The sequence below is a fragment of the Balaenoptera borealis genome, assembly GCF_965194805.1.
Source record: "Balaenoptera borealis genome assembly, chromosome: 7".
NCBI lineage: Eukaryota > Metazoa > Chordata > Mammalia > Artiodactyla > Balaenopteridae > Balaenoptera > Balaenoptera borealis.
In genome coordinates, this window is record NC_138864.1 from 69,252,546 (window position 1) to 69,271,458 (window position 18,913).

General features: G+C 40.3%; 1 long non-coding RNA gene across 1 annotated transcript in view; it reads left to right on the forward strand.

Moving 5' to 3' along the window:
* Positions 1 to 18,913, forward strand: part of LOC309631804 — a 200,737-nt gene that overhangs the window by 132,504 nt on the left and 49,320 nt on the right. The window contains exon 2 of the long non-coding RNA XR_014246563.1: positions 11,287 to 11,334. This is a non-coding gene — a long non-coding RNA (uncharacterized lncRNA). The remainder of the gene's footprint in view (positions 1 to 11,286; positions 11,335 to 18,913) is intronic.

Below are 18,913 nucleotides of genomic sequence, written 5' to 3' on the forward strand. Positions count from 1 at the left end.
TCAGATTTGTATTTTTTCACTCATTTTTCTATTCATTTAACTTATCCTTATTGAGAGCCTGCTATGTGTTGGAAATTGTTCTAGGTGATAGGAATTCAGCAGTACAGGGCAGGCGCTGGTGAGAAAAGTATCCCTGCTGTAATGGAATCCCCATCTAATGAGGGGAAACAGGTGACAACAAAATAAGCAAAATATGTATATATTACTTGGTGACAATTGCTATTGTCAATTGAAAAGAAATTGCTCAACCTAAAAGTTGAGAATTATGTTTTATTCGAGGACCTCATTGCTTACTGAGGACTATAGCCCAGGATAGCAGCCGCTCAGATAGCTCTGAGGGATTGTTCCAAAGAGGTAAGGGAGGAACCAGGATATATAAGGGGTTTTGCTGAAAAAAACAAACAAAAAAAACCCCAAAACCAAAAAAATGCAGCCAAACATCAAAAGATTACTGCTAATCACAAAAAACAAACATATCAAGTTAATGATTTTAGTGCTTTTCTATGTATGGGAAGATGCAAGAGTCTGGGCTTAGTGAAATCCTTCTTTAATATGCATCTTAACCATCTAGGGGCCAATATCCTGTTTTTCTCCATCCTGGATTCCCCTAAGGATGCACCGTCAGGGGCAGCTGCAGTGACCGATGGCTTTATGGCCACAACATTCTTTGTTTACTGAAATAGCGGGTGACATTTTTGTCCACATTATGGACAGAAAAGTGAAGCAGGGAAGGAAGATAAAAAGATTCATGTCTTGAAGGCAGGAGGGGTATTGCATTTTAAATACAGTGGCCAGGGAACGGTCACACTGAGAAGGTGACTTCTGAGTAAAGACCTGAAGCTGAGAGGAAGAGGGCCGCGTAGGTATCTGGGCAGAGAGCTTTCCACGAAGCAAGGGCAGAAGTGCCAGAGCCCAGAGGCCAGGAGTATTCCTATCGTGTCTGAAAACAACAAGGAGGCCAGGGTGGCTCCAACAGAGAGAACAGGAGAGTGAAGTAGAAACGGGGCTGGGTGAGGTCAGGGGGCGGAGCCACGCTGACCACATGGGGATTCACGTCTTGCTCTGAGAGACGTGGGAAGCCGCTGAACCAGTCAGACAGACTTATTTTTACAGCACCACTCTGGTGGTTGGGTCGAGTATAGACTACAGGAAGGCAAGGGCAAAAGCGCAGAGATCAGAGAGAAGACTTCTGCAAAAATCCAGACCAAAGATGCAGATGAATTGGGCCAGGATGGTAGCAGTGGAAGCGGTATAAGTTTTAAAACTGCTCAATTAAACATACCATTTATTTTTAATCATACCGTAACTACACAGAGAAGAAAACAAGTGTTTGTTCCCTGCCCCCATGCCCAACTCGAAGAGAATTTGAAGAGACTTTTATGCTGATTACATTAATAGTTGCATAATCAGTAAAGCAATAGTCAAAGGGTTAACTCCTAGAAGGTCAGTCAGTAAATTTAAATATAATTTCCCATAACACACACATTAAGAGTAACTATAATTTCCCATATCCAGTAAGTATCATAGACTCAAGGTTAAGGGCTGTGTAACAATAAACCATTTTAGTTAAAGTAGAGTCTCTCAGGTATTTCTTGCAAATAAACTAGTCAGCATTCATTTATGACAAGATAGAGAAAAGATATAAATCCAACAAGAAAGTATCTTCACTCCAACCTGTCCAGTGTTTCTATTCTGAGTGTCTTTAAGGTAGTCAGTTCATAAATAGACTCCAGACTTCTCCCTTAACTTTAAAGGAGATGGAAAAGGTAGCTCTCTGAGAACATAGACCACTTGGGTCTAGAGTCTCTCTAAAGTTCTTTCTTCCAATGCTGATTGAGACGTGTGGGCTCTATCACCAACTCTAACACTATCCAAGGCTGAATCAAAGAATTGGGGCTCGTGCTTTTTAGTTCTATGCCTGTGCCATGTCTGACCATGAGAAGCTCTCCCTGATAGGGATGATGATCGATAGACCAATTGGATTTTCTCTTTGGGAACTTGAACTAGAGAGAATCAGAAAGACCAGATCAATTGGCAACTGCATAAGTAGAGAAAAGGACAGAGCAGCAGAGCTCTATTAGTGGGAGGGGACAGAAGTGCAGACAACCGAGGTGAATCATGACCAGCCCCCAGGAATGGTCTCCCTGAAGCTGCGGTATTTCAGTCCCTGTTTGCAGATTCCTCTCCCTTCAATTGCCTTAGCAATCCTTGCTTGAGGTTCCCTGAATGAGCTGGCTCCTTGCAATTAAAAGTGCTTCCATGGAGGCTAAGACAAAGACAGAGTACTGAGACTTATTTCTAATTTATAATGGTAAGATGCTTCAAGAACAAAAATGCTTTATTTTTAAAACATACCTCACTAGCTAATGAGCTGTATACAAGGAGAGATTTTTCTGGGACAGGTCTGGGCTTGCTGTAAATATCAGTTGATATCCACGCAGTGCCTGTCCCAATGTCTGGCCAGAAACAGAAGTCTATAGCCACCATGGAACAGAAAAAAAAGCAACTCCATCTTTCTTGTCCTCATAAGCTCTGTAAGCAATTTAACTACACTCTATAAATTATCTGTTCCGTAAACCACGTGGCCTTCAGAGTAAAACTGTTGACTGATGGCCATTCATAAACGTGATATAAATAACATGGCTATGAGCTGCTATTTACCAGTACTTAGTATGTGTCAGGCCCTGTGCTAAGAGCTTTATGTACATTATTGTAATTAAACCTCACAACAAACCTAGGAGGTCATTTTTATCTATTTTTACAGAGGAGAGCTCCAAAGTTTACAGAAGTTGTGTGAGCTGCTAGAATCACACAGCTAGTGAGTAACGGCCAGGCTTTGAATCCAGATATGTCTGGAGGCCACTGCCTTGTTCCCCAACCACATCCAAAATCCAGAGGAACGCTGAGGCTAGTTGTGTGGGAGGGCAGGGTCAAGGTTAGAGGACCGTGAATGAGCAGTTGTCTGAAGTGGTGACTTTCTATGGGTACAGAGCCGGTGAGGAGCTGGGACCCCACCTCTCCCTGCTGCCAGCCAGAATTTGTCTCAAGATGCCTAAGTGACCAGGCAGAGAGAGCAGGACAGAGGGTACCTACCTGGGAGGCAGGGAGGACTCAGCCCTGCTCTTCAGGTCTCCCAGTGGTTCACATGGACGATTAAGAGTTTACGACTCCTCCACGTGATGGGCCTTTAACCTCCAGGATTAGTTTCTCCTGCCTGCAGAATCTTTCAGAATGCAAAACAGCGCCTGCACAGGCATGCCTTCTCTAAACTTCCAATTTTGTAATCAGTTCCACACCTAAATACCTCTTGCCTCTCAGCTACTTACATGCAAAAGCCCACATGGAAAAGCGTAAAATATGGCTAAAGGTGTTTATTTCTCAGGGAAATCATCTTGCGTGATTACACTTTTATGAAAAGAGCAAGAATGACACCAAAATTTTCTTAACTTGACTGGCTAATTAGTAGCCCAGAGTCTTAGTTCTCAGGTAACATTCCAAGATACGAAATTATTCATAGATAACGTGGCCAGATTCAAGGCTGAGTGCAAGCCCCAAATGACTTGACTATGGACATGCAGTGATTTGCTGTCTGAGAAAATGCATTCTATGTTTGCTCAGAAGAGTGTTTGAGGAGGCAAAAGTTTACTAAGTAATACAATTCACAGCCTCACCAACTGTTCTATCCCCTGCCAGCCTCCCACCGACACCCTTACAAAAGGAAAAGGGCAGGCTGTTCATGCCCGGAGCAAGCTGGATGCTGAAGGGACAAAACAAAAAGTAAATAACCTGCAGCTGATGCATCTCCACAAATAAAAACAAAGCACCTGGAGGTGCCTTGACTGAAAAAAGCCCAGTGTTTGTTTTCTAACACAGAAGGCCCCCAGGCTACAGAAACTCCATCAGAGCCTCAGGACTAACCCCTGCCCACATGCCTCTCCTCTCACCTCAGTCGCTTCCTGGTGAACATCAGTTAGCAAATGAGGAGCAGGACTTTTCATAGAGAAGGCTGTCCATTCCTTTGGATATAAACAGTCTTGCTGAATATTTTCTCATTACAGCAGCCATTTCCATAGCTTCCGTACCATTTCCACCCCAACTAGAATTTACTACAATTCAATTCTGACACTACCCAGAGTTAGTGTTGGACTTCACAGGTTTAAGGACAGAGTCCTCCACGAGACTGTCCTTACTTCAGATGGCAGCAACAAGTTCCAGGAGTCCTCAGGCCACCCCCAATTTTGACCAACTTGGCCATATATTTGAGGGTTCCCATTGGCACCCCTCAGTTTTGACAATTTGCTAGAACAACTCTCAGAACTCAGGGAAGCACTGTACTTGGAATTAGTTTGATAATAAAGGATACACATAGGCCAAGTTCTGGAAGGGTCCTGAAGGCAGAGCTTCCGTGCCCTCTTCCCATAAACTCAGGACATGTCACCCCTCCCAGCATACCCATGTGTTCACCAAGCAGGAAGTTCCACCACGTCTTGGTGTCCAGAGTTTTGACTGACAGTTTCATTAGTTTTCATTATGTTGATCAATTAAACCCCATTGGCCATGTGATTGAACATCTCCAGCCCTCTTGCCTTCCCTGGAGGTCGAGCTAGCCCAAAGTTCACACTCTGGTGACCAGCCTCCATCCTGAAGCCATCCAGGGGCCCACTGGGAGTCACCTTGTTAGCATAACAAAGACTCTCCTAGCACTGAACAAATACCAAGGGATTTTGAAGCTTTGTGCCAGGAACCAGAGACAAAGAGCAGATTAATTCTTATTTTACCCCAGCCTCCATTATTATCTATATGATTCCTGAATTTACATTATCTTTGATCCGCAGCCGTGGATATCCTGCTCCCTATTTGACACGTCTGTTTGGCTGTCTCACAGGCCCTTCAAATTCAGTATGGACCAAGGTAAGCTAATCTTCCTCTAGCACAGTGTATCAGTCAGCGTTCAGTCGGAGAAATAGAACCACTAGATGTGACAGATAGTAAGATATTCATGACACAGACTCCAACTGATGCAGTGAGGGAACTGGTTAAAGCATCCGTGGAAGGCTGTTGCCTTTGTCCCTGATGTGCAGCCTCAGGTCAGCAGGGAAGGAAAGGTGGGTGCGAAGGAGGGGAGAGCCAGGAAGTCTGAAACACGTGAAGGCAAGCTGGAACCCACAAGGATTTGGATGGAGGCACACTGGTCTCTCTCTGCTTCCAAGCTTCCACCTTGCGGGGCGCAGGGGCCCTGCAATAGAAGCTGGCCCCCTTCCCTACAGAGCTACACATATCCCACCCAGGAGTCAGAGAAGCTAAAGGAAGATCCACACCTGGCAGCTGCCTCCATGCTAGACAAGCTGTACGTGTAGAAAAGCGACAAGGTGCGTGAGCTGAGACAGGGCTGCTCCCCAACACCAGTCTTCCTGCATAAAAAGAATGTGGCTGTTGCATCACTTTCGCTTTCCAACTCTCCTGCCAAATGGCTCGTGCTGCTCTGCTGATTTGGGACTATCCAGGGAAAGGAATCCGCAAAATATAGTTCCAACTGAGCTAAATTGATACAATACAAACTGACAGCACACAAACCCAAGGAAAACTCTTCTCCCTGCCATTCTCCCACATCTCATTAAATGGCCCCACCCTCTACCTAGACCTTTAAGTCATAAATACTGGGGAGTCGTCCTCAAATCCTCCCACTTCCACATAATCTATCTCCAATCAGTCACAAGTCCTTTCGAGGATACGACTGATGGTTGACCCCCTTGCTACCCACCCACCACCACGCAGGGTCAAGTCACTATCACTTAGGGTTTAGTTTCTGTAATCGCCTCCTAGCTGGATTCTCCATACCAAATGCAAAGAAGATAAAGTCAAAAATCATTCCCAAAGCACATAAGGCCCTTCACAGTCTGGCTGTTGCTGCCTCCCCTCCTGCTTTCCTGCCACACTGGGCAGCTTTCAATCCTCTTGCTCCACGCTTTCTCTGCCCCAGGGCCTTGGCACATGCTCTTCCCTTTGAGGGATCACTCTTCTCCTCACTCCTGGCCTGGCTAATGACTCCAACTCCTTTCTGACAGTGAGATGAAATTATAAAGCATTTGCCAGTGAAAAGATCCAAATCTTCCCTTCTTCTTTCTCAAGGAAGAATATGCTCACCCATGTACAACTCTAAGGGGCAGGGCAGGGGGAGGACTGGCTCAATCCTTGGCCCTTCCTTTCTTGTGGCAACTGGAGTAATGGGTCAGTTGACAATGGGGAAAAAAGCCAAAGACAATAAATTGCTCTACTTTAAAAGTCCTAAACTGGAGGCAATAGAGAGGAGGACTCAGGAAAACAAAGTCTGAGAAATAATTTGGGGCATACTTTACATGTAGGAGGTAGAGGGAGAAAAGACCAGAAAAGATATTTTTAAGGAATGTTGCTTTCTGAGGGTAATACAGCATAGTAGTTAAGAGTCAGAATATTTGGGTCTAAATCCAATTTCCATTATTTACTAGCTGTGTGACCTTGGGCAGTTACTTAATCTCCCTGTGGCTCAGTGTCCTTATTTATAAAACAGCAGCATTAATAGTTTCTACCCCTTAAGGGTGCTATGCTTCACACAGAGTATGTGCTTAGTAAAACTCGTACCACGCTCTGTAGGAAATCTCTCTTTGATATTTTGTTGAGAAACTGCACTAAGATTTTAATAAATTTTCAATGATTTTTGCAAGCCAGACTGATATGTCTGCAAATGTGACACCATGACAATACAGAGTTATGACGTGAGCCTTCCAATTGCAACTCAAAGCTGACCTAGGTCAGCTCCCCCATTACAGAATCTTACCTCCTCCCCCAGTGAGTTGGAAACACTCATCTCATGCGACATGTCTTTGATGTCCAACCCCCACTAGAATAGAAACTCTACAAGGGCAAGAATCATGTATCTCTTATTCATCACTGTATTCCCCAGTGGATAGCAGAATGCCTAGAACCTTCTAGGTGCTCAAAATATGTTTATTGAAAGGATAAATGACTGAATAAATGAACAAATCAGTCAATAGCCAAAGGCAGGACAGGAAATATGAAGCACCGGTAGGCTGTATCTCCCAAGAAACAAAAACTGAATCTTGTGGCTAAAGGACAGAACACTGTGAGCGCTGGATCTGGAGTGAGAAAATAGTGGTTTGTATCCCAGTTTTGCCAGTTTCGTGGGCAAGCCATTCACTTAAATTCTCTGAGCCTATTCCTTCTTTTGGTAACTCACTGAAATAGAGATAATCATACTGAGCTTATGGAGTGGTTAAGAGGATTAAATAACATGTCAAAGCCCCCAACTCTGCAGTTTTCTATAATTAAACTATAGTTGATTTACAATATTGTGTTAGTTTCAGGTGTACATCTTCAGATTCTTTTCCATTACAGGTTATTTACAAGATATTGAATATAGTTCCATGTGCTATACAATAGATCCTTGTTGTTTACCTATTTTATATGGAGTGGTAGGTATCTATTAATTCTGTACTCCTAATTTATTCCTCCCCCTCCCCTTTCCACTTTGGTAACCATAAGTTTTTTTCCTATGTCTGTGAGTCTACTTCTGTTTTGTAAATAAGTTGATTTGTATTTTCTTTTAGATTCCACATGTGAGTGATATCATATATCTGTCTTTCTCTGCCTGACCTACTTCACTTAGTGTGATAATCTCTAGGTCCATTCTTGTTGCTGCGAATGACATTACTGCATTCTTTATGGCTAAGTAATATTCCATTGTATATATGTACCGCACCTTCTTTATCCATTCATCTGTCGATGGACATTCAGGTTGCTTCCATGTCTTGGCTGTTGTAAATAGTGCTGCAATGAACATTGGGGTGCATGTATCTTTTTGAATTAGAGTCTTCACTTTTTCCAGTTATATGCCCAGGAATGGGATTGCTGGATCATGTGGTAACTCTAGTTTTTTAAGGAACCTTCATACTATTCTCCATAGTGGCTGCACTAATTTACATTTCCACCAACAGCATCTATAGTTTGTAGACTTTTTGATGATGGCCATTCTGACTGGTGTGAGGTGATAACTCATTGTAGTTTTGGTTTCCATTTCTCTAATAATTAGCAATGTGGAGCATGTTTTCATGTGCCTATTGTCCATTTCTATGTCTTCTTTGTCTGTTTAGGTCTTCTACCCATTTTTTGATTGGGCTGTTTGTTTTTTTGATATTGAGTTGCATGAGCTGTCTGTATATTTTGGATATTAAGCCCTTGTCAGTCACATCATTGTCTGCCATGTCTGTCAGTTGACTCTAGCAGGGGATCTGACACATGTCATGCCACCTCTTGGTATGGTGTTGAAGGCAGTTCAGGAACTAGGCTTCAGGGGACATAAGAAGCCCATCAGCGATGCCACATTCCCAGTCAGTGGCTATTTCCTTGACCCTTCAAGAATTGGCCAACCTTTGATATTTTGGCAAGTATCAAAACATGTAAGATTTACTAATGAGTGAAAAACCTTCAGCCTTGCAGATTATCTTTAGATATTTTCTTTCTATGTCATTATGATTATACTATTGAGGTATAGAAAAGAATCAGGACAATTATATTGAGCTAAAGACCAAATCCAAAGAAGAATGACAAAAAATTTATAAGTGAAAGTGAAATACAAAAATATTTTAGTTTAAAAAAGATTTTATGATGTATGACATTAACTGTGTGAAGATACTAATTGAAGATGAGCCCTTTGGTAAATTAAAGGCATATAACTTAATAAATGAGATATTGCTGAGTGTCTCTAATTTACAAGGCTCTATTCACTTTGCTGAATTGAGGGACATTATCATTTACTGGCAGGCACTATAGTCAGTACAAAAACCAGAAATGGTGAATTTGATGTGATTGTAGCTGACAATCTGACTGTAGCATACTCTTAATTAATCATATTACAAGACTTTAACCCTTTGGCTGTTGTCCTGGAAATTTAATGAAGTCATTTTATTCTAGTGACTCCTGCGTATACTGTTTTTTTTTTTTAAATCAAGAAAGGCCATATTTTTCTCTTTTCTCTAGTCATTCTACCCAGGTTCCCTTTTCTCATCAATATTTCCCCAGAATGTGAACCTTATACTTAATAAAATTGCTGAACATGGATTCAGAACCACCATAACTTGTTTTTCCCTAATATTGCCCCCAAAGCAACCAAAATTACCAGCCGTGAAGCATTAATCACAGCTAAATTCGTGTTTTGAATGTAACTGCACAATCTTTCAAAGTCTCTAGCAGCCATTGATGTGGATTCTTGATTGACAGGCTAGGAGATACACTTTGGAAAATTGTAAATATTTATTCAATTGACTGAGAAACTACAATCTGGCTCATCTTTGTCAGTGTTGTTAATTCACGTTCAGGTTTCCATAGTCCCTTGCGTGGGCTTTCAGATTCCTTGGGAAAGTGGTAAGAGCTGCTTACCAAGCGTTTGCTGGGGCAGTCCCCTTCCTATGCTCCCATTCCTGCTCTCTGGCAGTTCCCCTCAGCCCTGCAATCTGCCCTACTCTAGGGAAGGCTCCCAAAAAAGGAAATCACTCTCCTGAGCCTCTCCTTCAGAAGTTTCAGGGTAGTGCAGGGCTATGAGGCTAGAACAAAAGACATGTGCTCTGCACTTTTCCAGCATGAGATGCTGAAGAAGGAAGAGGGGGCCTTGGGCTCCTCTCACGGTGCACGTGGGCTTCATGCAGCGTCCTCTCTGGATCCAGCTCTGGGGACCCAGGGCTGCTGCTCCAAGGCAGAGGCAGTGCTAACGATAGAAATTACCATCTGAGGGCCCTGTCTATGTGCCAGACACTTTGCTAGGCAATTCGCATACTCTGTCACATGTAATAGTGCCAACAACCCTATGAGGGAGGTGCTATTATTATGTCCACTTTATGGGTACATAAACTCTGTCAGAGTCTAAGTAATATGCCCAAGACATCACAGGGTCTCTTAGTCACCAAGTTCTCTGCTTTTAGTTACTATACCATATCAAGGTCGCATTTAATACTAAATATAAAAGTAAAAATAAATCCCCACCTGCTAAGGCATTCATTGCTTCAGCATGTTTTTTTTTTTTTTTTTTTTTTTAGGCATCAATTTTATACACATCAGTGTATACATTTCAATCCCAATCGCCCAATTCAGCACACCACCATCCTCACCCCAAACTTCAGCATGTTTTAAGCATGTGCACTGTGCCCCTTTTATAAGGCCAGCCCCTCCCCTCCCCTGCAAACAGGATCCCATCTCCAGGATGCACTCCAGCAAATCTCTCCTCTCTGCATCATCAACTTTCCCTCTCTACTAGATCATTCCAATCATCATGCAAATATGCTATTATTTCTTCCATCTTAAAGCAATAATTTCCTGGCTCCACATCTCCTCCACCTGCCAGGCCATTTCTCTGTTGCCCTTTCGAGCAAATCTCACCAAATGATTCATGTGTTCTCACTGGCATTCAGTAATCCAAGTGACTTTGTATTCCTTCTACATTCTCTACCAGAATCTGAGGCTTACGACTATGGAGACACCTTCAATAACGTTTACCTCCGGCCATTTCTTTGAGCAGATTGAGCTTTAGATTGTAGTTTGCTTTTCAACTGTGGCTGATTCTTTTTTGGCATTAAGTTGAAATTGAGCTGTAAAAAGACATGGAAATCAATCTTGGAAGGGGCAGCAGAATTCTGTGTACTCCTTGGTCACCCTCCGCCATTTTGCCAACATTGCATGACTCCAGAGTTGGGACGGATCTATGGAAGTCCATTGGCACAACTGAGAGAAAGCACTAGAATAAGCTCCCTCCCAGGGATGTCTGACAAACGTTCTGTTTTTACAGATAGAGCATATTTGATGCAATATTTTGCCATAAACTTTATGTATAAATCATTTTCTGTAAATAAAATTATGTCTTAGGCATAGTTGGGGAGCTTGCTATGTAAAAAGATGAAACATAGATGCAAACTATTATACATAGAATGGATAAACAATAAGGTCCTGCTGTATAGCACAGGGAATATATTCAGTATCCTGTGATAAATGGTCATGGAAAAGAATATGAAAATATATATATATAAATATGTATATGTATAACTGAATCACTTTGCTGTACAGTAGAAATTTACAAAATGTAAATCAACTATACTTCAATAAAATAAGTTTTTTTTTTTTTAAAGATGAAACAGAATGAGCAAAAAGAACATAAAGACGCAAAAGAGCATTATGTGAGTTATGGTGGGTCCCTTTGTAATCCAGAAAATGCTTTTCTAACGAAAGTATTTATCTTTCCTGCAGCTCTAAATGTTCATGTATCACGTGTACTTTACCAAGCTCACGGCACAGGTAGGACAGCATTATTTGTTACTCTGATTTTATAGATGTTCTCTTTGTATTACATGATTCATTTGAAATTCTATAAGAGGTATATATTTGGGAGTCTTCTCTTTCTCTCTCTCAAATGAATTTTAAATGACTCTCATAGGATATAGTACTCAGAAAGTAACATCATATGGTAATTCTGATATGGCTATTTACATAAACAGTCACAGCTGTTTATACAGTGTACTTAGAAAACAGGTTGGGGACTATGGAATGAGAACAAACTCTAAAAGAAACTCAGTATAAAGTTTTTACATAAATATAAACAGTGTGGGAAGAAAGAAAGAAAGAAAGAGAAAGAAAGAGAGAGAGAGAGAGAGAGAAAGAAAGAAAGAAAGAGAAAGAAAACAAAGAAAAGAGAAAGAAAGAAGAGTGGGAATTAAATAAGGAAGAGAAGGAGGGAGGAGGATAGGAAGAGGGAGAGAGGGAGGGAGGGAAAAGGAGGGGGAGGAGAGAGGAAAAGCAAGCTCTTTACTAGAAAACTATCTTGTTATTTACTGAGTACAGAAATGCCTTATGTATAAAAGAAGCAAATCTGGGACCACACTGCTAAATAGTAAGTTTTTCAACAATTAACAAAGTATTAAATACTGCTCTTAGCTTTGGATATGAAGAAATGGTATTTGTCTAATTATATCTAGATTTTTTTAAATCCTTGCAAAATACACTGATGAGATACATTTGCAAAACTCCTACAAATCAATAGGAAAAAGATAATCCAGTTAAAGATGAGCAAAAAACTTCAACAGCCACTTCACAAAAGTAGACATGCCAGGAGCCAATAAACAGTGGAACTCAACATGGTTTCTTCTGATGGGACTGCAAATTAAAAGCACCATGAAATACCAGAACGCACCCACCAGGATGAAAAAGAATGAGAGCACCACTGTGCACCAACCGGAACTCTCATGTCGTGCTGGTGGGAGTGTAACTTGGTCCGACACTTTAGAAAATTGTTTGGCATCATCTACTGAAGCGGGGCATATGCATATCCTGTGACCCAGCAATTCTACTCTTCTGTATGTACCCAACAGAATGCATACTTATAGGCACCAAAAGACATGTACAGGAATGTTTATAGAAGCACGATTCATAGTAGCCAAAAACTAGAGACAGCCCATCAGCAGTAGAGCAGGTAAGTAAATCACGACATGTTTAAGCATGGAATATTACACAGCATTAGAAACAAATGAATTACTGCTATGTTAAACAGCGTGGATGAATCTGCATGAAATAAGAGGCTGAGAAACATAAGCAAGACAAAAAAAGAGTAAATACGTATGATTCCTTTTATATAAAGTTCAAAAACAGAACAAACTAATCTATAGTAAGAAAAGTCAGGATGGTGGTTACCTTCGAGGAGGATAGTGTAAATGAGTGAGAAAGGGTGTAAGGGGGCTCTCAGGGTGCTGGTGATGATCCCTTTTTTGATCTGGCTGCTGGTTACATGGGTCTGCTCGTGTTGTGAAAGTGCATCAAGCTGTGTTCTTATGACTCGAGCAATTTTCTATATGTATATTACAATTAAAAAGTTGATGGCAACGTGGAGACAGACAAGCACATGGTGTAACATACCTTCCGTACTGCGACATAGACAATGGCCATCATTGCCCATCTCCTGGCCTTTCCCTAATACTGCTCCCCAAGTGAGAACTACACTCCCCGCCCCCTTTTAGATGGCCTGTTTGGCCGTGCTTAGAACCCTGACTGCTCTTACAGCATGTCCTTTAAGAAAGAAGATCCCACTGGACCACCTCTGTTTAAATCCCACCCCTGCCACTTTGGGCTTGTGTGACCTCAGACAAGGGATTTAAACTAAGGCCTCAGTTTCCTCATCTGGAAAGCAGGATGAATAATGCACAGGTTTGTTTTGAGAATCACAGGACTGAATTCTGGTCAGCACATATAGCAATGCCTGGCTTGTAGTGAGCACTCGATAAATGTAAGTTGGTGTCATTATTGGAGCCGTGGGCAGGGTCTAGATCATGCAGGCTCTTCAGGCTTTGGCAAGAGTCTGGGTTTATTCGGCATGTATGGCAAGAGCTGTGGGAATAAGCCCAGAGTGAGAGGGCTACACAAGGAAGAAAGCAAAGGTGAGGATTGTTAGCTATGCCTCCTCTGTACCTAGGACTCAGGAAATAGGGAGGAACTTGGATGCTTTGACAGGGAGAGCTTTGAATGACTTTCACTGATGCCATCTATTGGCACCAAACTCCTTACCAAAGTCAAGAAAAGTTACACCTTTGACTCCATACTGGCAATTATCTGGCTTCCTTCAGAACTCCTCCACCTCCATCCTCTTGTCTCAGATTTGACCATTATTTTTCTAGAGGTGTCCCCTAGTGAAAAAAAAAAAAAAAGCCCCTTAAAAGGGGTGACCATGTGGAAAGCAGGAAACAGGCAACGAGAGGCACTGAAAGTCAAGAGTGGAGAGAAAATCATTGAGAAGAAAAGTAGAAGGATGTTAAAGACAATCTAAGATACTCATACATGCAAATCTTGCCTTTCAAAGAAGCTACTGGCATAGTCCATAGTATATATCATAGTGCTGAGAACTCAAAACATGCTTAATAAATACGTGTGATCAAATTTCCACACAGATCTAATACTTCTCAAATATGGAAGCGTAGATTTTTCCAGGACTCCTAAAGGGAGACACAGTGAATTTAGGACTAACCCAGCTTGGAAGAGTGTAAACCTATTTCAGGTTCAGATTAACAAAACAATATTGCCCTTTTTTGCCATGAGTAAAATATCCTGTTTTTCAAATGGCTAGCAATTCTATCTTCAATACTTAGTAACATATGGAATTTTTGAAAATTGCAGAGTTAAGTTACACTCTACATCTTGAACAAGTCTGGGCCGAGCACTGAGTTAGATGATTTACACAATACCTCATTTTATCACCACACTATCTTAGTGGTACTCACAAGAGGTCACTGTTAAATTTTCAGGAAATTTGTGAGCCAGTCCTCTTGGTAGCTTGAAGTCTGCCATCATGGGAGTATTGACAGGTCAGAAATTGGCAATACCACAATATCAGCCTCCCCTCCATAGAACTGGTTCATTATGCAATTACCAATACACCACTGCATGGATTATTATCTTCATCTTATAAATAAGGAAATTTATTCATGCTTCGACTTTACATGTCTTCTCCAGAGTTATCCATCTAATACTGCAAAGTCAGATTTTAGAGGGAACCATGCTTTATCACTGAAATCTGGTTTTATAATTTGAAATTATCATTAATGATCCACTTCATTAGAGATATAATTTGAGTTTAATTGAAATGCCTAACTTGTAATTTAAACAATCATTTTCTTAATTCATCTTACTATCAAAAAAATTATAAGGACCCTTCAAACAGCACAGCTGAGGGAAACTTGCCTAATTATGTTTTCATTAATTTTGCTAAGCCAGACTGATGCCAGTGACTGCATAATTTGGTCCCAGAAGCAAAATTACTTGGAATGCAGGACTTGCTCAGAAAAAGATGACTCCCATCTAACGAGAACAAAGCAGCTCCCTGGGAATAATCATATTGTTTTTATTTAACATCCGGAGACCAGTAACTTCAGTGGTGATTTTTTACCATGAAGGATACCTCTGCAAGGCAGAGCTGTGAAATCAGTGATACCAAATCCTAGTGTCCAGAAAATTAAGTGAAATCTTAGGACAGGATTTCTCAACCTTGGCTGCACATTACATTTGAGAATGTCTGGAACTCACCCCAGACCAATGTAATCAGAACATCTCGAGACAGGGCCTGGGTATTGTTTTGTTTGTTTTGTTTGTTTTGTTTTGTTTTTTTTTACCAGTCACTAGGGTGATTATTCACCCACAACCGACTTCCATCAAAAAACTGTTTTCTTCCTCTTTCATACTGTCACACAATACAGTTGTGTCGACAGTTGGGTCTCCCTCCCTATCACCTCAGGTATGGAATATCCATTGGCCCTACCGTGCAGTCTGGGTACCTTCTAACTGCACATTCTAGGCTCTGGCACCCCCTGCCAGCCTTCTGCCAAAGAGCTCAGAAATGGACAGAAAAGTTCCTTGCCTACCTTCCTTCCAATCTCACTTACTCTTCACTTAAGATGAATTACTTACCTTTACACTCCCCATTCACTCATTCATTCATTCATTTCCTTGTTCCATCCAAAAGTGAAAGAGTACATCTTTTGAGTCTGACGGTTTCCAGTTCTACATATTTTTTTGCCTCTGCTGTTTAGTAGCTGTGTGGTGATAGACAGGTACTTGACTTCAGACCTCAATATCCTTTCCTGAAATGTGTGAGTAACTCTGCCAAACTTATACTAGGTTTGTAAAAACCAAGTGAGGTGTTACATACAAAGTACCTAGCATAGTGTCTGGCACATGACATATACTCACTGATGAAGTAATAAGTCATCAATTGATTCTTTAAACAAGAGTTTTGAGTCCCACCTATGTTCATAGCAGTACATGATGGACTATTAAAAAAAAAAACAACACAGTAAAACGAGTAAGTTAGGACCAGCCCTCAAAAAGTCTGTAATCTAATGAAGGAGACAAGATGAAGTCATGAATTACAATGAGATAGGCAGTACACACTTCCCTAAAAGAGGCATAGAGACAAAGAGAGAGATGATGGCTTTTAATAGAAAATGAGATGGAGAAGAAAAAATTTTTACTTAATGCTCCCAATATGCAGATGATGAGCTCCCAAGACTACGATATTCAGGGAAAATTGTCCTCTCACTTCAAATCCTGTGTCTGTGCTGGCTACAAATTTTACCTAGAAGCCAACAGTTTTATCCAAGTACGTATGTATGTGTGTGTGTGTGTGTGTGTGTGTGTGTGTGTGTATTATTTTTCTTCTTTTTATTGAGATATAATTGACATAGAGCACTGTATAAGTTTAAGGTATACAACAAAATGATTTGATTTACATACATCATGAAATGATGACCACAATAAGTTTAGTGAACATTCATCATCTAATACAGATACAAAATTAAAGTAGAAAAAATGTTTTTCCTTGTGATAACAACTTTCATCTATAACATACAGCAGTGCTAATTATATTTGTCACATTGTACATTACATCCATAGTACTTATTTATCTTATAACTGGAAGTTTGTACGTTTTGACCACCATCATCCACTTCCCTCTCCCTCTGTCCCCCACCTCTGGTAACTACAAATCTGATCTCTTTTTCTATGAGTTTGTTTGTTAGTTTGTTTTTAAAGTATAATAGATCTACAACTCTATGTTAGTTCATGTTACACAGCATAGTGATTCAATATTTCTATACACCATGATAAGTCTAATTACAATATGTCACCATGCAAAGATATTACATAGTAATTAACTATATTCCCCACACTGTACATTTCATAACCAACTCATTAATTTTACAACTGGGAGTTTGTACCACTTAATCTCCCTCACCTATTTCTTTCCTCCCCCCAACCTCCTCCTCTCTGGCAACCATCAGTTCTCTGTGTATATGGCTGTTTCTGTTTTGTTATGTTTGTTCATTTGTTTTGTTTCTTAGATTCCACATATAAGTGTAATCATACAGTGTTTGTCTGACATATTTCACTTAGCACACTACCCTCTAGGTCCATTCATGTTGTCACAAATGGCAAGATTTCATTCTTTTTTATGGCTGAGTAATAATCCTTTGTATGTATATACTGCATCTTCTTTATCCATTCATCTATTGAGGGCACTTAGGTTGCTTTCTTCTCTTGGCTATTGTAAATAATGCTGCAGTGATCATAGGAGTGCAAATCTCTTTTCCAATTAGTGTTTTTGCTTTATTCAGGTAAATAGCCAGTAGTGAAATCGCTGGATCACATGGTAGTTCTATTTTTAATTTTTTGAGGAACCTCCACACTGTTTTTCATAGCAGCTGCACCAATTTACATTCCTAACAACAGGGCATGAGGGTTCCCTTTTTTCCACATCCTTGTCAACATTCGTTACTGTCTTTTTGATAATAGTTATTCTGACAGGTATGAGGTGGTATCTCATTGTGGTTTTGATTTACACTTCCCTGATAATTAGTGATGTTGGGAATCTTTTTATATGCCTGTTGGTCATCTATATGTCTTCTTTGGGAAAAATGTCAATCATTTACTGAACATCAATTTTTCCAAACTTCTCAGTGCATCCCAGCATGACTTCTGTGACTTAGAACAACCTCTCCTCATTGTCCCTTCTCATTGGTCCCATTCCCTCCTCTAGGCCCTGGCTCATGATATTTTTTTCATGTGAAAGACTCATCTCTCCTCTCCAGACATAAAAACCCATGTCATTCTTTTTTATAAATCTTTTTTATTGAAGTATAGTTGATTTAAAATTTTGTTAGTTTCAGGTATACAGCAATGTGATTCAGTTATATATATATACATATATGTATATATATATATTACTTTTCAGATTCTTTTCCATTATATGTTATTACAAGATATTGAATATAGTTCCCTACGCTATACAGTAGGTCCTTGTTGTTTATCTAGTTTATATATAGTAGTGTGTATATGTTAATTCCAAACTCCTAATTTATCCCTCCCCCCCACCTTTCCCTTTTGGTAACCATAAGTTTGTTTTTGAAGTCTGTGAATCTGTTTCTGTTTTGTAAATAAGTTCATTTGCACCATTTTTTTAGATTCCACATATGTGGTATCATATGATATTTGTTTTTCTCTTTCTGACTTACTTCACTTAGTATAACGATCTGTAGGTCCATTCATGTTGCTGCAAATGGCATTGCTTCACTCTTTCTTATGGCTGAGTAATACTCCATTGTATGTGTATACCACATCTTCTTTATCTATTCATGTGTTGATGGACATTTAGGTTGCTTCCATGTCTTGGCTATTGTAAATAGTGCTGCAGTGAACATCAGGGTGCATGTGTCTTTTCAAATTATGGTTTTCTCGGATATATGCCCAGGAGTAGGATTGCTGGGTCATGTGGTAGTTCTATTTTTAGTTTTTTAAGGAACCTCCATACTATTCTCCATAGTGGCTCTACCAATTTACATTCCCACCAGCAGTATACAAGGGTTCCCTTTTCTCCACACCCTCTCCAGCATTTATTGTTTGTAGACTTTTGGATGATGTCTATTCTGACTGCTGTGAGGTGATTGTAGTTTTAATTTGCATTTCTCTAATAACTAGCAATGTGAAGCATCTTTTCGTGTGCTTTTTGGCCATCTGTATGTCTTCTTTGGATAAATGTCTATTCAGTTCTGCCCATTTTTTGATTGGGTTGTTTGTTTTTTGATATCGAGCTGCATGAGCTGTTTGTATACTTTGGAAATTAATCCCTTGTCAGTCGCATCATTTGCAAATATTTTCTCCCATTCTGAAGGTTGTCTTGTTGTTTTGTTTATGGTTTCCTTTGCTGTGCAAAAGCTTTTAAGCTTAATTACGTCCTACTTGCTTTTATTTCCATTACTCTAGGAGATGGATCCAAAAAAACATTGCTGCAATTTATATCAAAGTGCATTCTGTCTATGTTTTCCTCTAGGAGTTTTAGAATATC